Source organism: Bactrocera oleae, chromosome 5 (genome assembly GCF_042242935.1).
Source record: "Bactrocera oleae isolate idBacOlea1 chromosome 5, idBacOlea1, whole genome shotgun sequence".
Classification (NCBI taxonomy): domain Eukaryota; kingdom Metazoa; phylum Arthropoda; class Insecta; order Diptera; family Tephritidae; genus Bactrocera; species Bactrocera oleae.
Window position 1 is genome coordinate 29,633,525 of NC_091539.1, and position 16,034 is coordinate 29,649,558.

At 30.5% G+C, this 16,034-nt stretch overlaps 2 protein-coding genes and 1 pseudogene across 7 annotated transcripts in view; 1 reads left to right on the forward strand and 2 right to left on the reverse strand.

Annotated features, from left to right (window-relative positions):
- LOC106624805 (G-protein coupled receptor moody) overlaps positions 1–1,572 on the reverse strand; it is a 69,910-nt gene extending 68,338 nt beyond the window's left edge. The window contains exons 1-2 of one of the 2 annotated variants that reach the window (XM_070109437.1): positions 1,423–1,572; positions 100–235 (exon numbers count right to left, since the gene is read on the reverse strand). The gene's annotated coding sequence lies outside the window, so the exon portion shown is untranslated. Of the gene's footprint in view, positions 1–99; positions 238–1,422 lie in introns of those variants that run through there. The other variant, XM_036362422.2, reaches the window with a different exon arrangement.
- Positions 1–16,034, forward strand: part of moody (G-protein coupled receptor moody) — a 22,303-nt gene continuing 6,269 nt past the window's right edge. For 2 of the 5 annotated variants that reach the window (XM_036362414.2, XM_036362410.2), the window contains exon 1: positions 635–803. The gene's annotated coding sequence lies outside the window, so the exon portion shown is untranslated. Of the gene's footprint in view, positions 44–634; positions 804–6,411; positions 6,649–16,034 lie in introns of those variants that run through there. The other 3 variants (XM_036362412.2, XM_070109434.1, XM_036362413.2) reach the window with 3 other exon arrangements.
- LOC118680846 (uncharacterized) lies at positions 11,990–12,563 on the reverse strand (annotated as a pseudogene).

Here is a 16,034-nt window from a genome sequence, read left to right on the forward strand (position 1 = left end):
GCGTTTTTACTTTCCGATAAGATACCGCTTACATACGACACACGTACGTTTATTTTCTTTGTTTTGTGTATTTACATATTTATGTATTTATATACTCACTTATTATTATAGTTGACTTTAAAGGCTGTATGTCGAACCCAGTGTCAATTAGTAGTTCGATTTCATTTCAATGTACATATGTATGTATGTAGACGTTATTCTCTTCGAACAAAATGTCTGAAGTTGATAATGAAATCTATGATGGGGTAAAAATAGATTAAGTTAGGTATTACATATGTACATACTTATAAAATGTATTTCTGTAAATTTTCAATTAAAACTAATTGCTATTTGCCTATAAGCATAAGCAAACATTTCAATATTCCAACTAAATACCAGTCATGATGAAACGAGATCTCAAAGTAATAAGTTTTTTCTTACATTGTTATTGCCGAGTTATGTCAATATTGTGGCAAATATTTTATTTACATACATATATCACACAAGTGTACAAACATGTAGATATAAGCATATACCGGCATACTTATGTACATACATATGTATGTCGGCATGAGTATTGCTGGTGATCGTGTTATTGATGTTGTTGGGAGTAACTACGAGTCGCCTGCTTACTAACTACTTAATCGTTTCTCTTTCTTCGCTCAATTGTCATTATAATGTCAACGCATTCGGTTCGTGTTCTGCTGATACTGATATTGCATTTATAGTATTTAAGCGCTTAAAATTCATTCACAAGAAAAAAAATACGGAATTTCGTGTAGAAACCTTATGAATTTTCAAAAAAGTTAGCAACGTGTTTTTAAGTAAGTTAACGATTACTATATTTGGCTATATACACAGCGTGCGGGGAATTAAAAAAATTATAAACTTTCTTATCAATAAATGCAAATTGTTTTTGTTTTGCGATATTTTTGAGCTTTATTTAAAATATTGATACTTAGTTTTGTGTATTATCAGTTTAAACTGTTTGTATTAGAACGTAGCAACAAATATGGTTTATACAGAGATGTAAAAAATAAATAATATATATTCCCACAAAGATTGGCTATAAAAGTGAAAAATATCTGTTAGTCATATGCTTAAAACTGACTTATGTATAAATGTGATTCATAGTTACATATGTGTTTTTATAATAACAAAAGCGGTACTTTTAAATACTCAAATGCTGTTGGTGTTGTTGCTACAGCAGAGGCTATTCAGATATAATATTACTCGGAATTGAACAAATACATATATTTATGTACATATATATAAGTGAGGAAATTTGCAAATAAAGCGGGCTCACTGACTCACGCTTGACTGGCGATTACACATACGTATCTATATGTATGTATACATTTTAAACTGTCATCACAACTCAGACAGCGTTAAGCTTGAATTGGCATACATACACTCCTATTCTATATATACAGACATACTTACATTCTAGAGCTTGGCCATAAAATAATTTATTAAATTCGCGAAATGAAGTCTATAACAGCCATGGCTCACACTCCCAATTTAATCTCATTCTCGCTGCTTTTAAAAAATACTACTCGAGATCTGCGAGTATCGCTTGTTTGTACGTACATACTCGTAAATACTTGTATGTAAACATTTCAGTGGCACATACTTGAAGCTCGACAGTATCTGATAAGATCTGTAACTGCGCGATCATACGCGCAATTTCATACTTCATTTACCAATAACTACTTTGTTGACAATTAAAATTATTTGACGACTATGTAATAGAAGCATTGCATGAAAAAATTTAGTCAATATTAACTTAAAGCCCCACTTTAATCTAACATGTGCATACATACATATATGTATGTAAGTTCGTACTTATGCACATTAGGTCGTATTGATCAAATATTATAGTCCCTGGTGGAGTTGTTCATTACCTTCAAATATTTTCGTATCATTCATCTTTGAACATATCAGAATTTTATTTCCTTTTTCGAAAAATGGTAGATTAATGGCTAATTTATGACTTCGTCTTAGCTATTATGATTTTAGAATCTAAACTTGATATTTTTGTAGGCCAAACGGAGCCAAGTAAGCCATGTTTTAAGCACCACTGATTTAAAGAGAATTCTCATTATTTTAAGACAAGGGCATCGTCTTCACTAATAGTATTGTGGATGCTACGTTAATTTCGATACTCTGCAATAAATGAAAAGCTTCCAGACGAAAATGTGTCAAATAATCCATACAACAACTTGATTTTAATCGGTCAGTTTATATGACAGCTATGCTATAATGATCCGATCTGAACAATTGTATCGAATATTGTAGCATTGCCTTGGGCAGTAATTTATGCCAATATGTATGTACGTTATAGGGGCTCCGACGTTTCCTACTGGGTGTTACAAAGTTCGTGGCAACCTTAAATATTCTGTTAAGGGTATAATAATTAGACAAATAAATAGGAAAAAACGTATTAATTATCTAATGGATATCTAAAAACACGAAGAACTAGGTCGCGTACAAATATACTGGATCTAAGAAGCGAATCCGAAAAACTCTGCTATTTTTATAAAAAAAATATCAGTTGGAAATAATTGAAAACAAACTTAGTTGGTTGCAAAGATATAGCAAAAAACTGTGATTCTTTCGAATCTACTGAAAATCCAGTTATTTTAGGGTTACAGAAAGGCTTAGTACATCACATAAGTTATTATTTCTTTACAATCGATATCGTTGAAACGGTAAGATACTACAAAATTAAATTGATAGCATATGTTACGGTCCTTCTAGACATTGCAATTAAAAACAAACTTAATTTCGATGGACATATTTAGTAGATTGTTAAAAAAATAAGTTAACAAATTGGATTTCAGAATAAATATTGCTGTCTTCGATTCACAACTTTTCTGCTTACTATCTTTGCGTGCTGCTCTCTTGTCAAAAAAAATATATGAAAATCTACAACAAAGTATGAAGTTGAATGCGTACAAGAGAGTATGAGAACATCTTATAAAAGTAGTATATTCGCTATCTTCAATGTTCCCAAGTTTTGGTTTGCATATTTTATATCAGATTACTACTGTGAATGGCTCAAATGACAAATAAAAATATAAATTTCTTTTTTGCTGTGATTTTAATAACATAAGACTGAAAATCATGTATAATAGTTTATGAAAAACAAAACTAAGAAGTATTTACCCACCAAAAAGGAAATGTAGCATTGCAAATGCTGCCCGTTTGTGTGAACTTCTGGTATAGTTTGTTCAAATCGCTACTCTCCGAATCGAAAGAGATTCAAGATATTGTCTACAATTATCGATTTCGTTGATAGTATCAAAGAGAAATACCGATAAATGAAATGCTTATCCTTTTACGGGTATATCGGTTAGGTGAAAAATAAATAATATTTTGTCATAACATGAAAAGTATCTTTGGTATACGGTAATGCGCTGAAATATTTACTGACTTACTTTGTCTACATAGTAAATCAAACAAAACAAAAACAATCTTAGCAGCCATTATTTAGAAAGGAAGAAGAAAAACTAAGGAAAGTTTCAAATAATTCAACTAAGTTAATCATACCTATGAAAATGTAAATCTGTCGTGTCGTTCGGTCGTCACGCTTAAACTACTTGAGGAAAATTATTTGTCGCTTGCTCAAAATACCTTATGACGATTATCAACCAATGACACTATAAACTATCTTGATTTCGAGATTTTTTATTATTAGCGATAAGTTGCGGGTAAAACATATTTTATTCCGAAAAATTGCTAAGTTATAATGGATAAGAGATATATAAAATGTTAAACAATATTTATTTTGTAAACTTAAATTTAACAATCTTAAAATGAAAATAGTTATTTCGCGTAGGTTTCCACGGGGAATAAATTTATTTTTTTTTTGTAACTAGAGGACCCCGTCCATGCATTGCTGTGGCTAAGATATACATTAATTATAAACTATTCAATACAGTAAAATTGTATTTAGAAATAAAAAAGAAAACGTTATTCCTGGTGTAAGGATAACTCTGTAGATTACTTCCGAATTCGAAAATGATTGATACTAATTTTCTTCGATTTGTTATTAAGTGTGTTTTCAAAATTGTTAGTTGATAACATTTGAGATATTGAAAGGGGATAGACCATTCTTAATTTTTAACAATAATATTTATAGTTTTTAATTATAAACATTTTCAAAAAAAAGTTTAATTCAGCTCTATTCATATCGTACTTTCTGACAGTATCATTGGAAAACGTGGTAAAAGGACCATTTTCAACTTTCCAGTCAAAATGGTTGCTAAATTAATATTTCCTGTAATCTTTTTGATTACAAAACATGTACCGTTGCATAATTTAGGTGGATTGAAATTACGATTAATAATAATAGTTGATTAATTTTCAACCAAAGGTTATGTGATGGCATTCCGAGTATATCTAAATGATTTACGTTTTCATTTTCATCAACAAGAACAGCGAATGATTTAAAGTACATCTGATAGCCTGACAACAACTGTTGTGACTGAAAATTAATTTCATCAACTTCTACATTTTTGGTCGCGAATGTAGCCCGATTACTGAGCCAGTTATGACACAAACAATTAAGTTTCACTTTCAGGAATATACTCAAGCTTAAATAATCAAGTTTTTTTTTCGTGATACACTGCGTATTTGGTTGCAGGTCTATTCTAACATTGCCAATATCTAGAAATTGTATTATTTCTTACAGTGGATCAGTTTGCAAATATTCGCACATATTTATGGTCAATTAAAATGCTTACATATTGCATTGTTCTGTGCAATGTATATAGACTACAGAATTTATTAATAATTTTAATTAGTTCTTGTCAACAAATATATTCAAATATATAATATATTCGCAATTTTGTAGAAACAAAACAATAGAAAATTAGTAGTACAGAGTTCAGTCAAAAATGGTGCATAAAACGAATTCACACTTTAACGAAACTATTGCTGTATGACTATCACTGGTTTAACTTCTTTAATTGTTTTGGTTACTATTCTTTACTATTCTTTTATAACTTTTCATTAACTTCCACCTAAATTATACTAATAATTAAAGAATGTAATAATTGGTTATCAACAAAAATCGTTTGTTTTATCTATTGTTCATACTCATATGATAATCAAATTATTCACCCGTAATTCTAATAATTATTTGATCTTTGCAGTCACCTAAAACTATACATTCAATTAAATAAAATCTATTAAGTGAAGCTCTTGTGTGAAATGGCATCTCTTTATGTTCGTCAACACATGCAATAACAGAGAAGCAATTTTATAGATGTGAATAAATATTTTTTTTTTTGTAATTGACCTTTTTAAATTACTTAATTGACATTAATTTAAAGACAATGAAATACACTACGATCTCTGGGCGAGCACCACTAAGTCAACGCAAGTCTTCACAGGCTTTTATTAACGCATGTATGCACAAACATATGTATGTATGGTATGTATGACCGTACTATGTGAATATGCCCTGCTGTGGTAATGTAATAGGAAGGTCCACAAGCTAATTTACTGCCGGGAAAGTGGCATATACATACATACATATATGTACACGTATACATGAATTTTCTTATCTATTTAATTACACTCTTGCAACATAGCATCCTTTAAGTATTTTTCGAGATAAAAGTTAAGTTTTAAGTTCAAATTTGTATGCAAATAAATACGTACATGCATTTGTATGTATCTACACACACATGTACATACAACAAGCTCTTATTAATTGTATGTGTATACCATATGCGTAGTCTCTAATTTTGTCAGAGGGAAATTCAATTTGTGTTTTCTCAGCAATTCAACGCTAAATTGATTCATTAAAAGTTTAGCCTAATTCTCTCCTAGTGACTTTGCGGAAGCTCTGCAAAATACCAGTCTATGGCTGTAACAGCTTCTTCATTCGACAAAAAACGCTTTCCACGAAGGAATTGTTTCAGGTTTCTGAAAAGGTAGTAGTCACTGGGAGTCAAATCTGGTGAATACGGTGAATGCTCAAGCAATTCTTACTTTAAATTGTTGAATTTTGTCATTGTTAAGACACTTTTGTGACAAGTGCATTGTCGTGAAGAAAAATGATTTTTTTTTGGTGCTGCAAACCAAGTCTTTCCTCACCAATTTTTTCATCCAGCTAATCCAAAAGGCTGCAATAATATTCAGAGTTGATTGTTTTACCTTTCTACAGATAATCAACAAAATTCCTTATCCTGCCATAACCTTTTTTGCTGATAGTTGTGACTTCACCTGCTTTGGAGCTGAACAACCAGCTTCAGTCCACTGTAAACATTCTTGTTCCAATTTAGTCTCATCCACAGATATAAAACGACGGAAGAAATATGTTTTATTCTGCTTAAAACGCTCCAAACTATGCTGAGAAATTTGTTTTCGATCCAGTTTTTGTTGTATTGTTAACGTGTGCGCCACTAACTTTCCAAAAAGATTTTTCATGTGTAATTCTCCATGTAAAATATGAAATCCTCGTTCGTCTAACATGCCTACGGTATTATCAATTTCACGCTTAGTTAAACTTAGATCTTCACTAACAATATTATGAATTTGCTCAATGATTTCTGGTGTGGTTGCGGTTTTTTGGTCGTCCTTCGCGTGGATCGCCTGCGAGCCTAGTACGACTACGTATAAATTCACCAGCCAAAAATTCAACGGAGCGTTTTGAAGGTGAGAACTCTTTATACACTTTTAACAATTGTTCATAAATTTCCTTTGCTTTTAAACTTTTCAAACCAAAAAAGCTAATCACTGTGCGATAATCAATATTTTCCATATTTAAAAATACTCTGACATGTCAACTTTAAATAGCTTGTAAATAAAGATTTAATTGACAGAATCACTTGTAGCTTTACATGCGTTCTCACGACTTTTCAACTTGTGAAAAAAAAAATTGAAGGTAGAAGTGCTATTTCTTTGTGAGACCAACCAACCTGTATATATTAATAGTCTATTTTATTTTTATTTGATAAATAAAAGATTGGTTTTCTTCTACAAATCGTGGTTTATTGAGCTGCAAGGGAAGAATAAGTTCTTTATGAAAATAGCGAGATACTTAGAGGAAGTTGGTGCTGGATCCTTGCTGTGGCTGTTGAATTTGTTGTCCTTTCTTAGTCCTTTATCCTTGGCACCTTCAGTTGGTTATCACTGGTCACTGGTTGTCACTTGTCACTTTAGACATTAGAAATCAACTGTCTCGTATAATGTCAAGCCGTGGCTTTTAAACTTTCTTCTATCCTTAATTAGATCTCCTTGTTGTTGCACAACTTTACAAAAATTAAATTTACTTTTAAATATATTTTGAATGCATTTGTTACTTAATTTTAATTTTTCTTTCAAAATTATTTCATTTGTATAATCAAAAACTTTTTCTGTATCCGTAATATAGTGTTGTTTGTCAATATTTATTTCTTTGTTAAATTTGTTTGGAACTGGTAGAATTTCAATTTCAAAATAATCTTCTTTGCAAAATTGTGGTATCATTATTACAACTATTAAATTTTTATTTATTTTTATTACAATGCTTTTGATATATTTTAATTTTTTGTTATTTATTTCAAACTTAGAAATTTCTTTATTGGTTAGTATATTTCTGCCTAATATACCTATTCTTGAAAATGCTATTAAATCCTGAATTTTCTCGATTTCATTAATTATATAATTAATATCAAACTGTAAGTGTATTAATTCTATTGCTTCTACATCTTTTTTTGTGTTGTATTCATGTTACTTAATATTGAATTATAAACTTTTATATTTTCATTAACTTTCTCTGATAAGAAATTTATATTTTGTTGTAACTCTAAATTAACATTTATTTTATTTGTTATGCGCATTTATTAATTTGTGGTCGTTTTCTTCTATTATTTTTAAATGTTCATTTAGTTCTTGTCTATCATCATCGTCCATTGTACCAAATAAAATATTTAAACCTTTTCCTACAATATTTGGTACTGCTCTTTTTGTCTAATCCCTAAGGGTTTAATTGATGTTAATTTACTTTGTACTATTTTTAGTGTAAATAATAAATTTTTTGTTGATTTATTATTTTGAAAAGTGTTATTAAAATTTTCTATTGCAATATTTAATTTTGTTATTAAGTTCTCATAGTCTGTTAAATCTATGATATGATATACCTTATTAAAATCCTGTATTACGTCCAATTTTTCTTTCTTTAAAATTGTATAGCCTGTATCAAAATTAAGTTGTGTTATTCTAATATCGTTACTCAAAACTGAAGTTGATAAATATAAAAGTAAAACTGAAAGTACAAGATAAAAAAAAATTATTTATTACTTTGTATATTTATGTATTCTCTTAACTCTTTGTGGATGTATACATATGTCTATTTCTTTTGTCAAATATTTTACCCTCTTTTAGTTGTACTTTTATTTTTTTGTATTTTGGATCGCTTTTTCTTATTTTATCATTTTTTATAAATATATATTTTTTATTTACTTCTGGTATATTTTTCCTTGTCATATTTTGATTATCTATTGATGTATTTTGTTTAATTTGTATTTGTTCTTTTATTTTAATAAAATCTGTATTCATTATTTTATTTGAAATAAAATCGATTGGTTTTTTATTTGTAGTTGAATGAATACTATTATTGTAATATTGGACTGATTTTATTATTCTTTTGGTAATTGTTTCTTTATTAATTTGGGATTTTAAAAGTCTCAAATGTTCGTTTATTGTGCCGTGTACTCGCTCTATATCACCATTACCTGTTTTTACTAACGGTGATGTAAAGTGTACATTAATTTCTTCGTTGTTAAAATATTCCCGCATGTATGAATTGTTAAATTCGTTATCAAAAACGTATTTTTGTGGTTTTCCAAAAATCGAATGTATAATTTAAAGTTTCAATAAACGTTTGACTATTTCTATCAGTTATTGGTACTACAAACAAGTGTTTGCTAAATTTATCAATAAATGTAAAAAATATTTGTCTTTCGGCTATGTATAAGTCTCCGTGTATTATTTCATTAGTGGAATTTGGTATTTCCGTTTTTTCGAATTTAATTTTTTCTTCATGTCTATCATGTTTTGCTGATTGACATATTTCACAATTATTTATAAATCTCGTAATTAATTGTTTTAATTTCGGAATATAAATTTTATCTTTTAATTCTTTAAAATTCTCATCTATACCGAGATGGTTAAGCCTTAAATGTTCCTTTCTATGATTTTAAAGGCTTTTTCTTCATCCTCGATATCATCTAAAAGTATATTACTTTTAAGCACTTTTATATTCGAATTTCCAAATTCTTTTATAAAATGTCTCTGAAATTGTATATATTTTGCTTCATTCGGACAATATACTGTAAAGTTTTTTAAATTTAAATTCTTTAAAATTTCCCCAAAATTTTCATTTACCACATTTTCATAAATAAAAATTCGTCTATTTTTAAAAATTGTTGTTTCAAAAATATCTTTCCCTTTTGTTTTGTTTTCAGAAATAATTATTTGAATTTTAAATAAATTTATAGGTTTTTCTGATATCCAAATGTGGTCATTTGTGCCTTCAATTGCACTATGAATGGTTGCACAAGTTGATTCGTCAACATCCATATCTAATTCATTTACTCGTTATCTACTCAGAAAGTCGGCGACATTATTTTCTTTACCTTTAATATATTCAATATCGAATACATACTCGTTAAGAGCTAATTTCCATCTAGTAAACTTACTATTTTCTTGTTTTAGATTAGCTAACCATATTAATGGTTTGTGGTCTGTTTGTAATTTGAAACGTTTGCCATATAAATATGGTCGAAAATATTTACATGCCCATACTACTGCTAGTAACTCTTTTTCTATAGTTGAGTAATTTTTTTCGCTATCGCAAAGTGTTCTACTTGCGTAACAAATGGGATGCCCGTCTTGTGAAAGTACAGCACCAATTGCGAATGTACTTGCATCAGTCGTTAAGACAAATTGTTTTTCGAAATTCGGGTATTTTAAAATTGGATAATCAATTAGAAGTTGCTTTAGTTTTTCAAAAGCATTACTATAGTTGATATCGTTTACATCAATTTTCTTTTCTTTCTTTAAATACTTTACCAATGGGTATGCGATTCGACTGTAATCCTTTATAAATTTTCTATAGTATCCTGTTATTCCTAAGAATGATTTGATTTCCTTTACTGTAGTTGGCAATTTGATTTTCTCGATTACTTCGATTTTCTTCGGGTTTGGTTTTAGTCCTTCATTCGTGATAATGTGACCTAAAAAATCTGTTTCTTTCTTAAAAAATGAGCATTTATCAATTTGAATTTTTAAATTATATTCCCGTAATTTGTTAAATGTTTTCTGAATCGAAATTATATGTTCCTGTAGACTTGTACTGAATATTAATATATCATCAAGATATACCACACAAATATTATTCATAAATGGTTGTAAAACGTTATTCATCATCCTTTGAAAAGTTGCTGGTGCATTTTTTAATCCAAAAGGCATTCGAATGTATTCATAATGTCCGGTATTCTGTTGAAAATGCTGTCTTGCTTGATGAAATCCTTTCGCTAAATCCAATGTTGTGAAATATTGAGCTTTTCCCAATTTATCAAAAATAATTTCTATATTTGGTATAGGAAATTTGTCTTCAATTTTGATTTCGTTTAATCTACGATAATTAATTACTATTCTCCATTTTTGCGTTCCTGAATTGTCCAGTTTCTTTGGTACTATCCATAATGGTGCATTATATGGTGAACAACTTTTTCGTATTATTCCATTCTTTTCCATTTCGGAAATTTGGTTTCTTATTTCATTTTTATGTATTTCTGGGTATCTATACAACTTCGTATATATTGGCTATCTGTTGCTGTGTCAATATTGTGTTGAATTTCTTTCACACTTGTTAACACATCTCCTTCTCTGAAAAATAAATCTTTATTTTTATTAATCAAATTTTTTAATGACTTACTTTCTTCTGAATTCATGTTGGCGTTTTTCAATTTATTTAAGGTATCTTCTTTTTCCTTTTTTACTACTGTTAACTCCTTTGGTTCTAATATTTCGTTAATATATTCACTTGATTCTTTTACATAAGAATCTTTATTATTTTCTTCATTAAATAAATCTTTTATATCTTCATAATGATTTTCCCCGTTCATTTCTTTATTTTCACTATCTAATTTATAATTTTTACAATTCTCATTTTTATTCTCCTCTAAATTCCTAAACTTTATTTTCTGTCCACTCACGTTCAAAGTGTTTGTTTTGTATGAAAGTTCTATTCCTAATGGAATCATAATGTCGTTTCCTAATATTCCGTCATATTTTCTGTTATTAAAGGCATTCATTACTAAAAAGGTTATTGTTTGTTTTTTATTGTCGTTAAATTCACTGGGTAACCAAGTCAAAATGTATTTCTCCACTATTTCCTGTTGTCTACCTGTTATAACATTTTTTGGTGTCTTTAATCTTCTTTCTAATAATTCCTCCTATCGTTACTTTTATCAATGGTATATTTCGTCCTCCGAGGCTGGTTTCGGAAAATTTTCTATTAATACATTATCTACTTCCATTGGTTCGACTGGCTGTCTTCTTGTTTGCCTAGTATTATTGTTTGCCCTTGAAAATTGTGTTCGCGTTTAAAAATTTTGCTGTTGTTCATTTTGTTGAAAACCTTGTTGAGCATTTTGAATTTCGTTGCGCGTTATATTGAAAATTTTGTGGATGTGCGTTTTGCTGCATGTTGTTTCTTTGCACATTATACTGTAAATCTTGCCTTATATTTCCTGACTGTCCTCTATATTCATTAAATTGCTGATTATTTCTACTTGTGTGAACATATCCTTTATTTGTATTGTTAAAACTTGAAACATTTTTAAAATTTCTATACTTATTATCAAACCGTGTCCAATTATTTTGTTCTAATAATCGGTATGCTTCGAATAATGTTTTTATATTACGTGATATTATAATGCTCGCTGCATTGATTGGTATTTTTTCTTTGAACAAATTTAAAACTGATTCTTCATTACTTTCTGGGGTTCTATCTATTGATCTTTCTGTCAATAGATGATATTTATTATTCATTCGCGTTAGTATATTTGATAATTCGTTATACGTCTGCGTTATGTTTTTGTAAACTACTTTTTCTGCCTTTTCATGTAACTGTAAAAAGGTATTTCGTTCGCTGAAGTTTTCGATTAATATTCTTTTAATCTCACTCCAATTTGTCGTATCAATGCTATATCTTAATAGTGTGGTACTTGCTTTCCCAACTATTTTGTCGCGAATTTGTAACACAATAAAATTTTGCGATTAGTAATTACGAGAGTAATTACTCATACTATGTAGTAATAACTCTACTTTATTCACGAACTGCACTAACTCTGCATTATTTTCACCATTATACTCACCCATTCTATTGATGAATTTTAGCGGATCGGATTTAATTTCCATCGTGTTTCCTACAGGCCCTTGTTGTACTGATTGCTCTGATGTCGACATTTCTTCCTCTGTATCTATTTGTTGCCTCCTTTTCGGTATGTGATAAGGTTTCATAAAAACTTCTCGATATACACAAGTAAATTGTTCTACTTGTTTTACCGATTTCTTGTCTTAATTCACTGAAAAAGAACTTCCTTGCTTTGTTTGGTTTACCGACTGCGCCAATAATAGTCTTTGTGTTGCAAGTCTATTTTATTTTTATTCGATAAATAAAAGATTGGTTTTCTTCTACAAATCGTGGTTTATTGAGCTGCAAGGGAAGAATAAGTTCTTTATGAAAATAGCGAGATACTTAGAGGAAGTTGGTGCTGGATCCTTGCTGTGGCTGTTGAATTCGTTGTCCTTTCTTAGTCCTTTATCCTTGGCACCTTCAGTTGGTTATCACTGGTCACTGGTTGTCACTTGTCACTTTAGACATTAGAAATCAACTGTCTCGTATAATGTCAAGCCGTGGCTTTTATACTTTCTTCTATCCTTAATTTGATCTCCTTGTTGTTGCACAACTTTACTTGCTGGCAAAACATCAAAAGAATATAATTGTTTAAGTGTCCAATTAACTTGGGGTCGGATTTCTTTGATGTACCGATCATATCCATTGACTACTCATCGAGTGTCGAATTACGTTATACGTAAGTATGTAGGTTATCAACTTGGTGTCAAATTATGTTATGCATAAGTATGTATGTATGCACACATGTTATCAGTTTGGTGTCGGATTAACGTTATACATAAGTATGTATATATGCTATTAGTTTGGTGTCGGCTTAATGTCCGGTGTCCGTTGTCCGTTGTCTTGAATATCGGATTAACACTATTTGTTATTATTTGTGATGATAATGGATTCATCGCTGCTGATACTGATGATGTGGTGGCTGATGGTGTAATAGTAATAGTCGTCTTCGAATTGTCACTGTACTTACTGTAATGTTAGTGCACTTTTACACAGGCATTTAAAAGAGTCTGATGTTTTTCAAATTTTCTTTTGGTGTCGCTCTGGGCATTCACAGGGTCAAAAAGAGTCCAGCAACTCGAGTCTAGTTTTTCTGCATTCCTTTTCACAAAATTTTCGTAAATATTTGTGCGGTTCGACTGCGCAACACTGCGTGCTGCGTATTTCATTTGTATGTTGAGATGATGGTCACACATTTTGCTTGCAATGAATTACCATGAATATGGTAGAACAATATGCATAATACAAGTACCTACCCGCTAAATAGTTTCAAAGAAATACTAAAGACGGGAATTCCCTAATCCACAAGAATGTATTGAATATCCGCTACTAATATTTTCAAGGCCAAATTTATAATAGGAATTTCCTAATCTTTAAGTAATAAACACTCATAATTTCTTTACTCCGTATTAAAAATTCATAGTATCTTTACTCCATAATCTATATCTTAATTTTCTCCTTATTTACAATTTGTCATAATATTTCTATTATTCTATGCATACGTATTTGCATATTACATACAAAAATAGATAACAGAACTCAAATTTGCGATCGAATTCATTTGAAACCGAGCGCTCTTGCAACCATTCAAAGAATTTGAAAGTGAAAAGGAATGCTGAAAAGGGTAGCAGCGAGCTGTTACGAACAAGAACACAAAGCGTGCCACCCGAACACGAGTGGCACGGTCCCTTCGTCTTTCCTCGTCGTCCCCTCGCCCACAATAAACTGGTATGAGACTCTTTTGAGTCCCTGTGTGAAACGGCACTTAGTTGCTTTTAGATACCAAACGAAGACGCAGCAGGATTAGTTTTGCTTTAGCTAACTAAGCATCGATCGTCTGTTGCAGTTGTCTTTCTTTTCCTGCTTCTTTTTTCTGGTTTTCTGACATACAAGTATTTAGTTTATTATAATTTATCATTAGTACAATACATCTCAGGAGTCTTCTATTTCCGAATAAGTTTTTCCCCCATTTTTTCTTACTTTTATAATAAGGTTGTGTTTCTCGTCGGTGCAATATTTTCTTTTAACCGTTAAAAATTTTAAATTAAAACAAGTAAGGAAGCGCTAAGTTCGGATGTAACCGAACATTTTATACTCTCGCAAAGTCAAATGGTATACTCGTTTGAGATTTCTTTGTGGATTGACTGATATTTTCGGTAGAAGGTCAACTATAGGCACTGGGGTCCACATATTTAGTACTTAGGGGCTTGAACAGTTTTGGTTCGATTTAGACAATTTTTGGTCACAAGGTGGCATACTTTAAACGTATTATTCACGCAAAGTTTTACCCCGATATAATCATTGTTGCTTGATATGCATAGTGGAAAGTGAAAGAATCAGATGGAATTGAAAATGGTGTTTCATGGGAAGTAGGCGTGGTTGTAGTCTGATTTCGCCCATTTTCGCACTATGACATAGAAACATAAAAAGAACGTTATGCACCGAATTTGGTTGAAATCGGTTTGAGCAGATCTCAAGATATGGGGTTTCACCTAAAAACGTGCTGTGCCACGCCCACTGACTAATTTTGAACGCGGTTCCTATAAAGTCATCTTATACCATCTCAGAGATAAAATTTAATGTCTCTGGCGTGTTTAGTGCTTGATTTATCGCGCTTTTAGTAGTTTTTAACAGTACCGTTATATGGGGAGTGGGCGGAGTTGCCACCCGATTTCAACTATTTTCACACCGTCAATAGAAGTGCTAAAAACATTTGCTTCCAGTTAATTTTGTTATTATAGCATTAGCGGTTTAGGAGATATGCACATTAAACCTATTAGAGGCGGGACCACGCCCACTTTTTAAAAAAAAATTTTAGCTGCAGATGCCCCTCCGTAATGTGATCCTGTGTACCAAATAACAGTCTTGTATCTTATTGCGGAGCTTAGTTATGGCAAGTTATTTGTTTTTGATTAATGGCGTTTTGTGGGCGTGGCAGTGGTCCGATTACGTCCATCTGCAATACCAACCGTCTCACGGTACCATGAAACATGTCTACCAAGTTTCATAAAGATATCTCAATTTTTACTCAAGTTAGAGCTTGCACAGACGGACGGACAGACGGACGGACGGACAGACAGTCACCCGGATTTCAACTCGTCTCTTCATCCTGATCATTTATATATATATAACCCTATATCTAACTTGATTAATTTTAGGTGATACAAACAACCGTTAGGTGAACAAAACTATTATACTCTGTAGCAACAGGTTGCGAGAGTATAAAAACAGTCATTATAATTTTCTAATAATGATGACGTGTAATTAATATGCTTACTGTTTCGTTTGCATATATATCAATAAAATGGAAATAAGTACCCTTTTCAATCTTCATTATTATTATTATGAACAGTACATTACGCAATGAACCAATAACAACCACGGATGGGCTCGAAACTCATTTGAAATTAATTTAATTTATTTTGATATATACCGTAGTATCTTAAAATGTCAAACTTCTCATTTACACATACAAATACGAGCGAAATTTCAATGATATGATTCTAACTCGGACACTATTATTGTTTTGAACACAACTATATATGCATAAATTTATTTAAAACAAAATATAATAAAATTCATTTAATCACGACAATGATTACTTTCAAAAAATGACAAAGATATTGAAACATTA